The 19,673-nt window shown below is 34.9% G+C and overlaps 1 long non-coding RNA gene across 1 annotated transcript; it reads left to right on the top strand.

Annotated features, from left to right (window-relative positions):
• Positions 1–1,686: 1,686 nt before the first annotated feature.
• On the top strand, positions 1,687–5,870 carry LOC132544619 (uncharacterized). The gene is made up of 2 exons (XR_009554005.1): positions 1,687–2,015; positions 4,599–5,870. It is a non-coding gene; the product is annotated as an uncharacterized LOC132544619 (long non-coding RNA).
• The last annotated feature ends 13,803 nt before the right edge of the window (positions 5,871–19,673 follow it).

The following is a 19,673-nucleotide window of genomic DNA, read 5'->3' as shown; positions in this document are numbered from 1 at the left end:
CACAATGGAACAATGGAAATCTTCTGTCAATCAGATTTCCGTCAGGTCGTATTTCACATGTGATATATGTTATATGATATTTCATCTAAAGCGACTCACGTTTTGCCTTCTCATATTTTGACTGCGAAATACAAGGAATAACATGTACATTTCAGATATACTTTAATGGATTAATTTGACAGTAGGCAAACATTGTGATTTTTGTTATTCTGCTTAAGGAATTATATTACCACATATCAGAAGCTGCACTGTGTTAGAGATTAAGTCCAAATTTAAATGATCACACTGTCGTGTACACAGTGGAATTGTAACTCATGATAGATAACTAACAAACTATAAACCAAAAATACTTGCCGGAAGATCCTTGAAAACAAAAAAGTTGTAGCTTGGAGGTATGCATGTTTTCTGCTTCCTGTACACGCTCTACAGACCTAAGCATTATGACATAATCGAATACAGAACAAGGATGGTGATAACGAACTACCATGATATATATGGCCACTAAATCTCATATCGTAGAAGGAAACATTAAATTTCCCTAGAGCCATCATCAAAATATTCAACAATCCGTATTGCATTTTTTTTAGTAGGATATCGACATCTTTTGAATAAGCCGTAGAACAACTACGACAGATAAACCCTAGACAGTGAGATGACAGAGACGTTACCATCTACAAATCCGAAAGATTGAAATTAAAATCAGTACTTTTTCACGAAGCTAAGCAAAAGTATCCAATTTGCTATAATTCATGAACAATTATATTAACTGGAAGCAATTTACAAGCCATCTGCGTTGTTGACGTCAGTTTTGTCGTTATTTCAAAAACGAGACAGTCAGTGTGTTAATTTCTTGTCAATATCACAGCTAATAAGTAAGGTGTTTAATATAAAAATGATAATGAAATATTGTTACCAGAAAATATTTACATTGTCTGTAATGTTTCGTTTCTTTTCTGTTTTTTTCTGTCGATATGACCTGTTATGAAATAATATATACTAAATTAAATCTCCAGTTGTAAGATTTTGCAAAGTTGATTGAAAATACTATGACTACTATCAAAACGTTACTCAGTGGTTATTTGTTCATTTCACAACCAACCTTGCTTTGTGTATATTTCTATCTTGTAATAAATACTGTTATATGGTATATCTGTAAACACGGGGTTATGTAAAAGCACGTGCATGATGTTGAAATCCAGTGCAGAAACTAATTTTACTTGTTTGTATCGAGGAAACACATATTTAATAGATGAGGAGATTATTTAAGTCTATTGTGTGGGTATACCATCTAGCCGCTCTTTATTAAAAATTTGTTCTGTAAATTTTCACATATACAGAGTGGGTTTAATACCAAAAATTAACTATTGAAATAGTATATGGCTGTAGTATCTAAAATCTTAATCTCATCCACCTACGACTGTTTCCCTGCTAATTGGTGCTATAATCTGATACCAGACAGCGCTCACGATTACTCATCGTTGATATTTATAAGAAACAATCAAATTTAAAGGGTCCCTCAAGCGTTTTAGAGAGTCGATTTGTGCCAAAGGAAAGTACTAGAAGGTCTGTAATTCTGTCACAATATATAATGAGAAAGAAACGTATATTCATATCAGGTTTGTAAGATGGGAATGACTGTCAAATGAAATCGCTCCGAGTCATTCGTGATATCAGAGTTTTTCTACGTTAACAGACTCTTATCGAGTGTAAAATTATCTGCAATGCCGTTGTGAATACCAGTGGAACTCCTAAAGTACTCAGCTATATATGTCAAGACGTGATGATTGTCTCTGCGAGAAGTGTAAACGTAATACAGGCTGACTGTCAAAGCGTCACAAGAGCCTGTTGGATTATACTTCAGAGAAACAACATGGGGTCGTTTTAAGCAGGAACACAGCCGTCTTTTTACATCTTATTGCACCACTTCATTTGATAAAAAATAAGAGAGCCCGATAAAAGAAGGTCTATGTAGACGACACTCCGCTGATGGCTTAATACAGTGTTATCATACTGAGGTAAGGTATGCCGATATATATGATAATATTTGATAATATTGGAGGCGAGGAAGGAATGATAGATATTACATTAATCTATATAACCGAAGACACGATATCCTAAATAAACAAGACATATAAATCATGGTTTGCAGTGTTTCAATAAGAATGTTTTTATAATGAACATTTCCATTATGGATGTTGGGTGATTGGCAGTGTTGCACAAAAATATGACACATAACAGCAGTGAATGAAAAGATTTTTTTTCTATACAAAATCTCATATTCTTTAAAGGGTTTTAATGAGTTAATGAGATTGGTTGACCGGTTGCCAGAATAATCTGGCCGATCGGGTGTTTTCTTTTGCCACTGAAGAAAGTACATTTTGTTTTTTTCAAATATGATTACATATTCATTTCGTATGTTCTTCATCATCGGACTCCACTTGTTACAAGGCCGTCCATACTACATCATAAACAAGATAGGACATAATGGAGTAAGGGATGTAGTGCTCTGTCATTGTGTTTTAAGATGAAAATTAATACGTCTGAAGTATGGCATTATGGTGCACCTATTACTGTCATAAAATAATATTTACAGTTACCGTTGCAATTGACTTTTAACCTTTGCAAACCCCGATGGAATATTCCATCTATATCACACAGATTCAAGACGTCCATGTCTATTGCATAAACACATAACTGTGTACTTGTTACGCTGATCTTGGCATTTTTCCAGCAGCGAACCCAAAACATTATCCGTCAACACATGACAACAATAAAAACATCAATTAATGCGAATAACATCTGTTCTTTGGTGTTGATTACAAAATCATTCGCATGAGGAACTTGACGTGTTTTCCATTAGCAGTTTTGTGATTCGAGGCGTTTATTTGACGCATTGATTTTTTTAGTTTTTATTAAGGTTGTTTTAATAATGAATTTGGACAATTCACTTTGACCATATACTGTGAATTTTGATATTTCAAACAAAACAAAACAAAATTTATGTGTTTATTTATGTTATAGATATACCTGGCCTATTCATGCGAAACCAACAATTTTGAATTGTGATAACCTTTGAACCTAGATGGCTGTTGACATCTGACTTTCATTACAAACTCGACAGACAAAACACATTCTAAGTGCATCCGACGTTTGAAGAAAAGGCGTTTCCGATAATTCAGATTTTATAAGGTCATGGGTAATATGTACTAAGTAAATCATTACCAGACAATGCGCAATTGGTTGTCAAGATGATTAAATGCTGTAAAACGTCTGACAGACTCACAAACCTTCTTCTAGGCCATATATAGACTTATAATGGGTTTAGCGAATACTTCCAGCTCGTACAAAGTGCTTCGAGAGTGGTCCTGATCGTGCACTTTGTTTGAGATTAACTATGTTGTACACTGTTCTAATGTGCGAATGTTAACTGTGACATATGGTTTCGCAAGTCAGGAGTGAATGCTCAACATTTTCATGTTATGTTTGAAATTACTTCTTGAAAATTGTGAAAGAAGACACAAGTTAATAGCATCTTTTGATAAAATCAGATACATAAGTCGAATAATGAAACAACATCTCACACAGCTAGCAGTATTGTACACAGTAACGTATATAAATATTCTTTTAACACAGGTTCTATGTAGATATTTCGTGTTGAAAAAAGCAGTTTCCTGTGTAAATATTCCATGTTGCACGCAGATCCTACTGTTGTCCAAAATTCCTGATGTAAACATTCAACATTATAGACAATGACAGCATAATCGACATCTTATAAAAAACTGTGTGAGGATGGTCAACGGGACTGACCACATTTTAATAATAAATATATCCCTTTAAATGAGTTGCTTTGCTGTTTATGATAGGTTTGATATATTGCAAAGGGAAAAAAAACAATTCACTACATTGTTGCTTGTGTAATATAAAAACACCAGATACCAATTGAATTAAGCTTCTATCATTACTGCAGTAATATTTTATTTATCGCTATGGATGGTGTTACACTGGTGATTTATCTATGTAGCTACCAATTGAAAGTGGCGATGTGTTGTGGTCAAGCATAACGTCATTTCTAAAAGACGTAAAAATTATTGTGTTCATTCCTGATAATTCTATTAATTGTACTGCTACTTTCTGTTATATATATAACTTGTGTAACGGAGATACATGTTTTCATTAGTGTTTCTCATTTGTAAAAAGTATTGATATTCCACGAGGAAGCATGAAATTCTCTCTCTCTCTCTCTCTCTCTCTCTCTCTCTCTCTCTCTCTCTCTCTATATATATATATATATATATATATATATATATATATATATCAGTTAATTAGCCGCTTGTGTGTATTTCTTGAATGATAATTATATATTGATGATAACTTTCATATTTTCTTTGTAAATATTCTGTGAGTTTATTTTTCCTTTTCTTTTTGAAGCACTAAACACAATTCCATATTGAAGTAAATTATTGTGTTGTTTCAGCATACATCACTTCAGTTTGGTTGTATGATTAAACGTTTGCCCGATTGTATCGGTCATCAATCATACATGATATCTTGCTAATTATGTGAGTCATCATCTACACCAGTATATTACATTAACACAGGGCGGTACCGGCTGCTGTGAGGATCGTCAAAGTTCAAACATCGGCTACCACAAACTCATGAAATATGCAGGAGGCTAATTTTGTGTTTCATGGAGGTTGTCCATCACTGTGGTCAGACGAGTGACCTTTGTGACTGTGAATATGTGTAAAACGTTAATAGAAATTGTATGAAACGTTCGGAAATGTGATTATGTTGTACATTTGATGTATTGCTAAATTTGTGTAAAGCGCATATGATAAGGCATCAATCTATAGACCATCACGTTCTGTTCGACAGTGATACAGCTTTTCGAATATGTACCAGTAATATGTAATATTTTTTCGTAGGGCGTCCTTCGAGTATCGACTCTAGCTACAATAGATTCAAAATCATGAAATAACGCAAATAAGTGCTATTTGTATCAATATTACAAATAACAATTAACATGATATGAAGGAAAGTTAAAGGCGTCACGAGACAAGGCAGCGTAACAGTAGTGATTTAAACCTCTTCTATATATATCAAACATAGAAATCTAAGAGGTAGCAAGCAAATCATCTCCGCTGTCTATGAAACATGGGACATTCCTTTTCGTTCTTATGTTTACACTGCATTATTATGTTATCGTGATGTGAGAGCCTACACTGGTGATAATACTATTAGTTTGATTGGCAGCAAATGTATTCACGGGGAAATACATTTATTTTGAGTTAAGTGCCAGGTTTGGTGACTAGTGAAGGTCATACGGTATTTCTGGGTAAATGACGCGACACCCCACACTTCAACAGGAGATGATTGAGTTCATTATGGACACATATCTGTCCATCGATTTTCCATTGAACTGTCTGTTCTGTTTATTCCGACAAGGTTGATGTTGACATCGCTCTGAGGCAGTTTAAATACCAATGTACGAAAGAAACCATTTCGTAAAGATGTATAATTCAGGAAGTCGAGAACAGCAGACATGTGTCCAGCACAATAAACAAGTATTAACGATACATATATCTCATAAAGAGACCACAATTGTGGCTGTAAGGAGTCTTTCAGACAAATAAAGAAACCATGATGAGAATAGCTCGAACATACAAGTAGGATATAGACATTAATAAACCAATGAATGCCACTATAAGTCATTTGCCTTCAAACGTTACTGCAATTAGTGATATCGCTTCCAAAAACAACACATCTTCAATAATTGAATTAAGACAACAACATTATGTAATTTACCTGTGTTACATTGAATGTCATATTTTGAAAAAAATTAAAAAGTAAATAAAGATGCATAAAAAATATTTTTGAAATTTGTCGTTTTGTGGTACATGACGGAAATATTAAGTATCGTTGTTGTAGTCAGAAGCAATATACTCGGAAACAATGGTGTGTGGGTAAACAACTGAAGAGTAGAAAAACAACTGGCGAATAGGAAAACAGCTGGAGAGTAGGAGTAGGAAAATAGCTGGAGAGTAGGAACACAGCTGGAGAGTAGGAAAACAGCTGGAGAGTAGGAGTAGGAAAACAACTGGAGAGCAGGAAAACAGCTGGAGAGTAGGAAAACAGCTGGAGAGTAGGAGTAGGAAAATAGCTGGAGAGTAGGAAAACAACTGGAGAGCAGGAAAACAGCTGGAGAGTAGGAAAACAACTGGAGAGTAGGAAAACAGCTGTAGAGTAGGAAAACAACTGGAGAGTAGGAAAACAACTGGAGAGCAGGAAAATAGCTGGAGAGTAGGAAAACAACTGGAGAGTAGGAAAACAAGTGGAGAGTAGGAAAACAGCTGGAGAGTAGGAAAACAACTGAAGAATAGGAAAATAGCTGGAGAGTAGGAAAACAACTGGAGAGTAGGAAAACAGCTGGAGAGTAAGAAAACAGCTGAAGAATAGGAAAATAGCTGGAGAGTAGGAAAACAACTGGAGAGTAGGAAAACAGCTGGAGAGTAAGAAAACAGCTGAAGAATAGGAAAATAGCTGGAGAGTAGGAAAACAGCTGGAGAGTAGGAAAACAGCTGGCGAATAGGAAAACAATTGGAAAGAAAGTGTAGGAAAACAGCTGGCGAGTAGGAGCAGGAAAACAGCTGGCAAGTAGTAAAAAGGCTGGCGAGTAGTAAAACAACTGGAGAGTAGGAAAACAGCTGGAGAGTAGGAAACCAACTGGAAAGTAGGAAAAAGGCTGGCGAGTAGTAAAACATCTGGAGAGTAGGAAAACAGCTGGCGAATAGGAAAACAACTGGAAAGAAAGTGTAGGAAAACAGCTGGCGAGTAGGAGCAGGAAACCAGCTGGCAAGCAGGAAAAAGGCTGGCGAGTAGTAAAACAACTGGAGAGTAGGAAAACAGCTGGCGAATAGGAAAACAACTAGAAAGAAAGTGTAGGAAAACAGCTGGCGAGTAGGAGCAGGAAACCAGTTGGCGAGTAGGAAAAAGGCTGGCGAGTAGTAAAACAGCTGGAGAGTAGGAAAACAGCTGGCGAGTAGGAAAAAGGCTGGCAAGTAGGAAAACAACTGGCGAGTAGGAAAACAGCTGGCGAGTAGGAAAACAGCTGGCGAGAAGGAGTAGGAAAACAGCTGGCGAGAAGGAAAACAGCTGGCGAATAGGAAATCAACTAGAGAGTAGGAAAAAGGCTGGCGAGTAGGAAAACAGCTGGCGAGAAGGAGTAGGAAAACAACTGGAGAGTAGGAAAACAGCTGGCGAGTAGGAGTAGGAAAACAACTGGAGAGCAGGAAAACAGCTGGCGAGTAGGAAAACAGCTGGATGGAGAGTAGGTAAAAGGCTGGCGAGTAGGAGTAGGAAAACAACTGGATGGAGTGTAGGAAAAAGGCTGGCGAGTAGGAAAACAACTGGATTGAGAGTAGGAAAAAGGCTGGCGAGTAGGAAAACAACTGGATAGTAGGAGTAGGAAAACACCTGGAGAGTAGGGAAAAGGCTGGCGAGTAAGAAAACGCCTGGCAAGTAGGAAAATAACTAGAGAGTACGAAAACAACTGGCGAGTAGGAGTAGGAAAACAACTGGAAAGTAGGAAAACAGCTGGCGAGTAGGAAAACAGCTGGCGAATTGAAAAACAACTGGAAACTAGGAAAACAACTGGCGTGTAGGAAAACAACTGGATAGTAGGAGTAGGAAAACACCTGGAGAGTAGGGAAAAGGCTGGCGAGTAAGAAAACGCCTGGCGAGTAGGAAAATAACTAGAGAGTACGAAAACAGCTGGCGAGTAGGAGTAGGAAAACAACTGGAAAGTAGGAAAACAGCTGGCGAGTAGGAAAACAGCTGGCGAATTGAAAAACAACTGGAAACTAGGAAAATAACTGGAGAGTAGGAAAACAGCTGATGGCGTGAAGGAAAACAACTGGCGTGTAGGAAAACAATTTTGATGCAGATAAAAACCAATTTCAAAAACTAATTGATTCATTGCTTCTTAATTGCACAAAAAACAATACATAAAGTCTGACAGACAGACAGACAGACAGACTGCTTACTGGATGTTGAAATAAGGTTGTGAAAATGATTAGGCAAAAGAAAGGCAAATGATATACTGTGTTTTCCAGCAGACGAGGCAAACCAATTATTATCATAGATTAAATTCACTGTGGCAACGGAAACTGCCATTGCTCGTTAAAACCTACAAGGTGCTGCAAAATTGTCTTACGATAAATTCAACACAAAATGTCGTCATTACCAGCAAATGAACAGCAGAGAAATTTGATAATTGTAACAACACAAGTAAAAAGGTCTACCTCACATCATAATACTTACTTTTTTACTCAAAGACAGGCAGGGGAATGGCATCCTTCGATAACACACCGTATACGTCTAATGTCAGTATATCATACGGTCATTTATATCTACATAATAATGTTCAATTTGAGTACAGTGTAGTAAGATATCGAGCAAACATTCTTTGCCAATTGGTGGAAAAATGGAATATCATCGGATCTTAGATAATAAGGGACGAATCACATTCTCAACCAATATGCATAGAAAAGATAAACTTTTTGCTGACAAAGGTACAAATATATTGAATTTTTAAAGTAGTGTATTGTTTTCTTTGATGTGTGGAATTTACATGTGGTCAAGGAAGCCTACTATTCCTGCTTACCAAAGTTAATGTGGGAGGTTTACTCAAGCAAAAAAGCACCTCTTTATACAAACATTAAATAAGAAACAGTATTGCAAAATAATGAATTAAAGACATTCATGCAACTGTTGTCCTTGCATGCGACAGTGAGACAAGATGCTTAAAGCTATGAAAAAAAATATGAGGCGAGTGAGAGATACAGGGTATTTAATAGTCTTCAGTAATAACAAATATATTTCACTTGTGTGGCTAATATTTTGGTATCTTTCCAAAAATATTAGCCACACGAGTGAAATATATTTGTTATTACTGAAGACACTATTAAATATTCTGTTTATTACATTTTCATCGCAAAAATAAACCAAAACAATGGCAAACTTACGATAACTATAAAATGGGTAAGTTGACCATGTTTTTTCCAGACACTGCTCAATCATTATACAACAATGTTGTGTGCCGCAAAAAATAGTCTATTTTATGAAAAATCAGTAAAACTATAGACTCATAAATAAATCATAATGAATGTTTATTTGTGTTTGGACATGGATTTTGTAATTTATTGATGTCACTTATACACAATAAAATGTTTAAACGTTAACTGAAAAATAAAAACAATGTTTGATTAATTTTTCGAACATGAAAAAGTATGGCGCCATCCAAGTAGATTTGTATTGGGCTCTCTGATTGGTCAATCCTCAAAGCGATATTTTTCACTAGTGAAAAATATCAAAAAAGTGATATTTTTCACTATCAAAAAATATCACTTTTATCAGTTTGAGATATTCCTATATTTCAATGCTAAGAATGTAATAAAAATCAGAATTAGTCGATATATGTCAAAAAAAGGGGAGAAACACTTTTATATAGGCCTCTTGGTTAACAACTTCGATATTTTGCAAATTTGAATAGTTTGCTTCTATATTTAACGTCCATCCTAAAGCTAAGTCTCCCCATGTATGCGAGATGAGTGCTTGCTTTGAGTCCGTTTGTTTTTGGAAAGTTAAGCAGGGAGTGGTCACTGCCTTGTTTTATAGACTACGGTATATCTCGGCCAAAGGACGAACGCTCAATAAGGTAAGTATTGTGGAAGATAACTGCATGAAGAAGAAAGACGATATTAACAATAGTCACCTGCAGTGTAGACTACTGTGGATGACTGACCAAGATTTGCATGGCAGGTGACGTTAATGAAGCAAAAGACGCTTACTCTTACGGAACATCTGTATCCTAGTATATTTTCAGGAGTCTCCTCGTAAGTCTTTCTTTTGTCCATATTTTGTCCTAGTTTCATCGAAGTTGAATTAAGATTTTGTTGATATGATGGTATTTCTGTTATATTTCGAAAGTTCACGACTGTGTAAATATATAAAGAATAACCTTGGATACCGTTTCAGAGTTTACCTGTATTTGTGTATCAGGGTTTGTCTGCGCGTACTATGATTCTATGCGTCGAGTTCCAAGGCTTGTCTGTAGTAGTTGTGTCTGCTTGCCTATATCCACTTTGCCTATACTCGTTATGTTTGAACTTCCTCGGGTATTGTCACTAGTAATTTAAGGTATTGTAATGACGTATTCCACTTATTAGCAATTGCTATGATCCCAAAAAATAGGATACATGTAAAGGTGAAATTCAGAATAATTCAAAACTCTAATAAAGCAATAGCATTGCAATGCATATATCAATTACTAGAATATCTTTATCATCGCCTGAATAGGTAACTATCAATTACAGCGTATACTGTTAACAGTCCAGACACTGCTCTCATCACATGAAGGTTTTTCCTATGTGTTCCTATTCAGGGCGTCGTCATGCCATGCGAAGCGGTGCGGTCTTTGTGCAGATAATTAATATATAGCATGCGCTTATCTGTAGGACATCCAGAACACATCATTCCAAACAGCTCTGTCACGAAATTCTCCCTCCCATGGGTGTTCCTATGTGTTTGTTTGTTTTCCAGGCTCTAAATGATGATCCACACGGTGGTGTTGAATAAACACGTTGTCGTTGTAACTTATGTTTGTACGACAAACTCGTTGTGACACACTGTGGTCATGCGAAGGAAACGACCCTACACATACATGGAGTCCTTCGTGAGATATGATGATATGTTGCCGGAATTGATCAATTTTCTTGCAAAAAAAAAATAACAAAACAAAAAAAAAAAAAAACAAGCAAAAGCAATGGTATTTCTGCTATAAACATGTGCTTCAGTTTGAGGCTGCAAATGGGTTTCAGTTTGTGAATGCTGATTCACGTTTTATGTAGAAATTAATGCTATTTTTTAGCTAAAGAGGTCCACTGAGTAGATATTTACTATAGAAAATCAAGTCTGTTTTAGAGGTCCGTCAGTTTTCATAGGTCTGCTGTAAATGTCCATCCATTTTTACGGTTATGCTGAAGATATCCGTCAATGTTCATAGGACTGATTTAGAGGTTCGTCATTTTTATAGGTCTGCTGTAGAGGTCCGTCAATTTTCATAGGTCTGCTTTAGAGAAGTCCACCATTACCTTTCTACCGGTCTGCTTTACAGGGCCATCCATCCTTAAGCCGTACTAGATCTATATATGACCGAATGTGGTGTCCTGCTGTATAAGCATGTTGAAGTCGGCTTCAGTTCCGCAATATCAGGAGCGGCTAATACGAACATACAGCAGCCTCCTACAAACATAGGCATTCAACACAACATAAGAGGTGGGCGACAAGAATTGTGCCTACTTCGATTAGACTCTCACATTTCATTTTCTCTCTCTTTTTCCAAGACATACTTTTGTCTTTCTTCAAACGACATCAGTCTAAGCATTTAAGCTGAATTTAGGATATGAGTTCCGTACCAAACTTTGAACAATCTAAATCGTTGAACGGTACCTGACTGGTTAGCCAGTTGTCAGTCAAACCGGATTTGACATTTCAGAGATATTACACTATGAAAGCGCCGGTCATTGATCTATTATCAGCGGCAACCGCCCTCAATGTCAATATGCAATAAAGCAAGGAATAAATTACTTTTAAAAAACATCCCGTCGTCTACACACAATATCAGAAAAGGATATAGTAAATACGTATCTATGTAAATACAATAATGAAAACGAGACAAGAAAACTAACGAAAATGATTACACAAAAAAGTAAGCTAATTAAAACCAGAGACGAAATACAACGGGAAAACATGGATGTCAATCCAATATGAAGACGACACCTAGTACCGCGTCTTGTCGTTACATCATTCAAACCCTTATATAGTTGTAATGTTAATTGTCAAAGTCAATTAAACGTACAAAAAGACATTGTATATTATAATAACACATTAATGGCATTAAAACCATGGTAAAACAGTCTTCAATATCGAATAGATCACAACGGCTCTCATGTGTACTGTCATTTCAGTGCAACAGATTCCAACTTCCCTTATTTAATGGGATGGCGATATCCACCCAATTATTTTTGGGTCTCCTCTGTTCCTCGTAACTTCTCATCGTGACGGGTTTAACTGCTTAAGCTATTGACGGTTTATATCTTATTTACCCCGCAATTGAAAAAAATTCAACTTTATAACATATTATTAGGTACATTCCTCTAATTCAGCTTCTGAAAATAACGACATTTATGTCGAATTAGACTGCAATGTCGCCAGAATGAAAGCAAATTGTGGCGTTGAATCCTTAGAGGATCATATGTTACCCGAGTTCGAAACAATTTATAAAGTTTTGCATGTACTTAAATCTCTTACTGGGAGAAATGATATAGAATTTTATAAGTATATCTGAATTTATGGAACATACACACCGAAAAATAGATATTCTTCGATCTTCTGGGAGTTTGTAAAGATATTAATTAGAATAAAGTGAGAACTGTGAATAACTACTGTGCTATAAACAAGTCTGTACTCGAGAAAGAAAGTATCTGTAGGAATGTTTATGGAACCTGGGTTTTGCTCATACACGCCAGGAATTTAAGAGATTACTTGCTGAAGCTAGGAGATCCAAATACAAAGCGGTACGCGGTGCAATCTCGTCTCAACAACAAATGTAATTTAAATGATGTCCACTTCTGTTGCGACTATTGACAGACATCTTTATAGTGTCATCACACTGAAAAAGTAGTAACCTGAACACAGTAACGTGGAATCCATCTAGTCACATTATTCTTAAGTCCACATCGCTTATACTTATGCGTAACGTCAAGCAGAGAAAAGAAAGTACGAATTCTATAGACATTGAATTGTCACTGTTAGCAACACAGCACAGTACTCGGGTGGGCTCTCACTATCAAGGCCAGACATGAGGCATAATCAAGTGAGGTATATATTTTAAAAAATCACGATACTTAACTAGGAACTGAAACCAATTTTGTCTACCTACCTGCAGCACATCTTTAACACTTAACATTATATATTGTTTCTAGTTCAATATTATGAACTATCATTTATTCATCTTTTTCGAGGGAGACATGCAGTTTTTACGAAAGGAATACGGAACGTTGTCGAGGATTGTATATCGACTTTCTAAATCATATACTCAAATATCTAAACTGATAAACGTGAAAAAAATCCAATTGTCTTTTACACTCTTTGATAGATTACGATAAAACATTTACGATTGTGATAAAGACCTCATTAAGAATTATTCTGTTTCTTTGTGTGATGCTTGTTAGTGTGCCTGGAGGTTCATTGTTTTGTTTTTGTTTCTGTTTTACCTTGTTCTTGTTTTGAAAACACGACATTACCACGTCATTGACTGGACCAATATTCACATGGCAGATATCGCCGATGAAGCTGACGACGCTGACCCTTTCGAAACCCCTGTTCTTATTCGCCTTGAAATTCTCCATGAGTCTACTCTCTCCTTGAAAATATTCCTTTTGTTCACAAGTTGCCATCTTTTCATTGGATTTAGATAAATTAATTAGTTTTAAAAATCAAAATTTAATAGAATAACCAATCAATCAAATGCTACCTTTCGAATGTGTTTTGATAAAGGTTGATATTCCACATAAGTCAGATAAATACTTTACATGTGTAAATTAAAAACTTTAAACTATCTGTACTGTGCTTGCGAGCATGTCTCAAACAGGTTTTGCTGGAGATGGTAGAATGTTATCTTTCTATTATAAAATTGTTTATGTTCACCGCTTTTTTGAGATAAAACTCCACTCCTGTAGAAATTCATTTACCTATTAAAGTATGGTTAGTGTGAGTATTTATGAACAGTCGTGTTGAAAGGAATATTCTTATCATTTTATTTCACACTAAAAATATTTCAAATGAATGTTTTCAGAAAAATTCTAATGTTGTACCGGCTTCGGTTCAGACATGGCAGTAAGGTGCTGCTGGCGTTTGTTAAAGATACCATGAGGCTAACAACGTGTCATGGTATAGCTGATGATTCAATACGCTTGAATTAAACTCAAATATTGAAATACATTTGAATGTTTATATATAAATGACAATGATAATGAATCGATACGTAATTTTTTAGTGACAGAATCAATTGAGGGCATATGAAACGAACTCGCGGTAATTTCGCTCAATATATGAGCGTCTTTTGGCATATTTAAGATGAAAATACCAGTGCCTGAATAAAAATACAGAGTGTAAACGGTTTCTTATACACGTACTTCAACAGGAGAGAGTAGTATAAGTACTGTCTATTTATGGCAGTCACTAGACGTAGATTCACGGTGTGCTTCAGAAAATCAATTACCTTTATACACTATTTATGAAATAAATCTTGTTTGAGATAAAACTTCTAATATCATTGAAAGCTTGATATCCTCTACGGCGATTTATTATAACATACCACCATGCAGGTTCTGACCCTTTACTCTCAACTTCTATCATACAATTAATAAACGCACAAATTCAAATGTATTATGTATAGTTTATTTGAGAACCTGAGGGGACTATATATTACTTTAATTGTGCGTGTGTGTAGAATGCCAGCTGCTACTGCATTCTTTGTATCTTTTATATCCGAATTACCATAAAATGAGGGAAAATAGCTTAATGGTTTTAATAGCTACCTTTAAATCATATCCGTATATTTTTGACTGAAATTTAATGGCCTTTAAATAAAGATAAAAAATCTTTTAAGGTTTTGTGCATTTCATTTAAGATATTGCGTGCTTGAAACATAATCAAGAAGGATGCAACTTCTAATGAGTGTGATATTTAGATGTATTGGTATCAAACAAACAGGACCTAAACGTCTGACGATGGCAATTTCAACATTCTTTGACGTCAAATTTCGTTTTATCAATTAAACGAAGGCCACAGATGTTCAAATGTCCTGTGGGTCTTAATTTTACCATCAAACCGTCCTGTTTTGTAAATGTGACGCCAATACCTTATGTCATACTGTTGTATAACCAACTGCGTTCTTGAAACAGAAAGGAAAATAGAGTTTTGCAAATATTATTATCTTTACAGAAATCGCACTATGTTTTGACGTTTCATCATCTTATTTCATTAAAGATTCTTTTTGATAATAATAAATGTTGCAAGCGCTATGACGATATATTTTCCTTAAAGTTAAAAGTATGACTAAGTTTCTTTGTGTCACACCAATCCAAAATGCCGTATGTCCTGCTTCTTAATTCAAAAGTCCTTATGCTCATGACATATATACTGAAAATCGATACCGCTTAAAGCTGATATTTACTCGCATATTTATCAGTATTAACATGAATACCTATTCTTAATTAATCTCTATCTATAAACGTCTTAAAATTTACATGAATACTTTTATCTGCATACAGTTTTTTATTATATTTTTTCATAACTAACCTTTCTAAAATACTGGTTTTCACTGAAGTTCATAATAAACCATTTGTGAGTGTGTTTTTGTTTTTTATTTTTTTTTTCACATAAGTGTTATTGATAGCCTTGTTGTGCAGTCCGTTAAATCAACTCGTATAAACAGATTTATTTACGACTAAGTGCAATAACGTTTAAACCCGAACAGAAGACGTACCCTCGCATGAGTAATTCTGTACAAAATAGTCTAACAAATAACGAATGATTTCATATTTAAGTGTTATACCTAATTGGCGTTAAGATTGGTTATAGAGATAGCAAATCCCTCATTACATGTACTCGCTTGTTATCAGCCCGTCATCTGTGCTAGGAGTGTCAACACTCTGCCACTGAGTTTACTATCACATAGTTTATTTGTACATTAGTGGCTCAGAATAATAGTCTATTAGAAAACAGACGACAAATAGGTCCGATTATACACAAGGTATTGTCAAGATTTAATCAACGAAATAATTGGTTGTCAACATGAACAGAAAGTGAGCGTTACCGGGATCTAAGCCTCAGCCAATCAGTATGTTAGTATTTGAAAATTTTAGATATATCGATAAAAACAAAAGTTCAGACTAAGATACAAAAGGTCCACTTAACATCACATTTTTACCTCCCGCAAAGACAGAGAGTTCAAAACCCACTTGTGGACATATCTCACGATATTGTTTATATAGCAATATATAGTCATTCACAACCGCCAGGGATAATGAGAACCAGTTACAATAATCACTTATAACACGTTGATGTGTAAATCTATAAACTGTTTAGAGCGAGTTCGTCCTGGTACAATATGGACGATTCTGAATTGTATGGGAATGGAGGTAATTACAAAGCGTTTGATATTTTTGTTTCAAGTTCCATAAGAATTATGAGCATTGTGGTATCTTAATGAGCTATCCGCTTCTAAAGCTAGATACAATGCTAAACCATAAAGATATCGATTGTGCCACTTTCTTTATTCGGTTGTATGCTAGACATATCAGTACGCTAAAAGTCTATGAAATCCATGTAATAGCATTATATGTTTCCTAGCACCTGCAGTATTTGAAATCAAACGCAAAATCTACAATTAAAATATAAGTTTACTTTTTTATTAGAGACGGAAAGAAGAATTATTATGATTTATTTTTCCTTGATGTGTTTTAAATTTGTTTGTTTTCTGGTAATGTTTATATGTGGACTTAATTGGATGTAATAATAACGTTATTCTCATCCATAAATGAAACGTAATAATTATGATATTAAAAAAATGATACTTTTTTTCGTTTTAAAATTCCGTTTAACGTCTATCATTTTTACAATGGAGTGCTTCCACACCGTTCACAATACCCATAAATTGTTGAAACTCTTGATAGTGATGACGTTTTACTTTAATTTGCTTTAGAAACAAGAAACGCGATTGATGTATAATCAACCAATTAAAACTCATATATTTGTTTAATATCCTGTAAATGTTACTCAGATCTGACACTTTTATATATCCTATTGCTGTTCTTCTGTTCATATACCTTACTAATGCTTCTCATGCTGACTTTCTCAACGATTCCCTGTTGATAATGAGGACTATGAATGTTCGATTCCCTGACAGACAAATCGAAACATTCTGTACTTACTGCGCTCTGTGTTAAAGTATATGATTTCTTACTTAGCTGTGTCCAGATGTGAATTACATTGATAAAACACATTCATGAAAATGTTATTTTCTAGGGAACATGGCATTATCTACTTGTATTGACCAAGATATACACGTCAGGTGTTGTCGATGAAGCAGAATATGTTTACTCTTCCGGAACACCTGGTCTTTGGCTTCTTTTTTCGAGTTTTTCCTAGTTCTATTGAATGGGCGTTTGGATTATGACATATTGTTTTGTTACAAAGATGAACAACTCGAATACTCTAGAGATAAACATTGTTGCCACCTGACTCCATGCTATTAAATAGACTTAGATATCACCTGAATCTCGACATTTAGATAGACTTTGCCCTAACCTAAATCGGTTGCTTCATTATCTGACTCTGCTGTATCTGATTCTAAATTTGTATTGAGAGGCCCTCACTTGTGTATTTTTTGTACAAACATCCAAATTGCAGATGGTAAATACTAATGATTGGCCTTTGGTAGACTTTGCTGTTACCTGAATCCTTACAACTACATGTTAGTAGACTTTGGTGTTACCTTAATCCTAAAAACTACATGTTAGTAGACTTTGATGTTACCTGAATCCTAACAACTTAATGTTAGTAGACTTTGATGTTACCTGAATCCTAACAACTACATGTCAGTAGACTTTGGTGTTACCTTAATCCTAACAACTACATGTTAGTAGACTTTGGTGTTACCTTAATCCTAAAAACTACATGTTAGTAGACTTTGATGTTACCTGAATCCTAACAACTTAATGTTAGTAGACTTTGATGTTACCTGAATCCTAACAACTACATGTTGGTAAACTTTGCTGTTACCTGAATCCTTACAACTACATGTTAGTAGACTTTGGTGTTACCTTAATCCTAAAAACTACATGTTAGTAGACTTTGATGTTACCTGAATCCTAACAACTTAATGTTAGTAGACTTTGATGTTACCTGAATCCTAACAACTACATGTTGGTAGACTTTGATGTTACCTGAATCCTAACAACTTAATGTTAGTAGACTTTGATGTTACCTTAATCCTAACAACTACATGTTGGTAGACTTTGATGTTACCTTAATCCTAACAACTTCATGTTAGAAGACTTTGATGTTACCTTAATCCTAACAACTACATGTCAGTAGACTTTGGTGTTACCTAAATCCTAAAAACTACATGTTAGTAGACTTTGATGTTACCTTAATCCTAACAACTACATGTTGGTAGACTTTGATGTTACCTTAATCCTAACAACTACATGTCAGTAGAGTTTGATATGACTTGAATTTTGACAAGAGACTAAGATATAATCTGAATGCTAACAAGCAGATAATCTATATGTTACCCGGATTTGATTTAATCAATGGGCCCTATGATGAGTTGTTGTTATCTCACTATGACAATGGTTCGGTTGCTATATTCCTATTAAATACACATTCAGTTGATGTCATCTTTCTTTGTCTTGTTATAAGGTGAAGTCAGTTACCTATAACTAAACATTTATGTCGGCATTAATCAAGATTAAGTAATGAATATTTCTATATTTGTGTTAATAATATTCGATAAATAATGCAGGAGAATGATTATCAATTGAAAAGTCTTGTCAAGAATATTGAATGTATTTCAATTATATTGAATTTCTTTTCATTCGTTTACGTCAACAAATAATTATCAGCAAATTTATCATGTTTAATGTGTGCATAACATGCAATACGTAATGCACTATTTCAGGCAAGGGCTCGATCAGTTATCTGATTAGTGGCAACAGATAACGTAGAAATAAATTGATGTCAAGGTACCCTGTCTAGCCGTTGATGTATCCATATTTAGTAACACGTGGGGAATCGATAACAAAGTTAATAGTCGGAGCAATAGCATTGAATGCTACTTAATGATTTACATTTATACTTTAATCCCGACATTTTGGTTTCCATAGCAAAGACATGAAACAACGAATATATGCTTTAACGAAACATGGCCTATTACCATTTCTTTTGACCAATAATCGAGTTCTGTTGCGTCGCTTTGCAATATCCCATAAATAAATATATCTAACTGTACTTTAATTATACAAATAAAGAAAGAATGGGCTGGGGGAATATCCTTCAGGCCAGTTTTTAAAAAGAATTCTGCAATTTAACAGTAAAAAATGTGATCAATCACAAAAATGCAGGCAATGTATCCATATAATTTACATATACCCACAGCTGTAAAACAAACGTCCTTTGAATTTTGGATAATGTCATAGGGACAACATGAAATACTGTCGCCTTTATATGTGTGTGAAGTATTTAAACATCACCTCCATTATTAGTTATATCTGTCAATTATGTGACTAAACGTCTATTGTCGACGAAGCAGAGAGTAGATGATAAGCTTTTCAGGAAATCCTGAATTTTAAACAAACTCTGTTATTGAAATCCTTGTATCCAATGCATTTTAAAGAATGTAACTTTAACGGAAAATGAAATTTATATAGCGATTTCACATTGCTGATTTTAGTATTGATAAACCACGAACTCAATTCAGATTCGCCCGAGCTTACAAAGAGTTTACTCAAGTCACGATGTAGAATGAGAAGCAGAGTTTACACAAA

Source organism: Ylistrum balloti, unplaced genomic scaffold (genome assembly GCF_031769215.1).
Source record: "Ylistrum balloti isolate Yb309-2 unplaced genomic scaffold, AGI_CSIRO_Ybal_v1 Utg369802, whole genome shotgun sequence".
NCBI classification, from domain to species: Eukaryota; Metazoa; Mollusca; class Bivalvia; order Pectinida; family Pectinidae; genus Ylistrum; species Ylistrum balloti.
The sequence above is the reverse complement of the archived record's forward strand: the minus strand, read 5'-3'. Positions and strand labels throughout refer to the sequence as shown.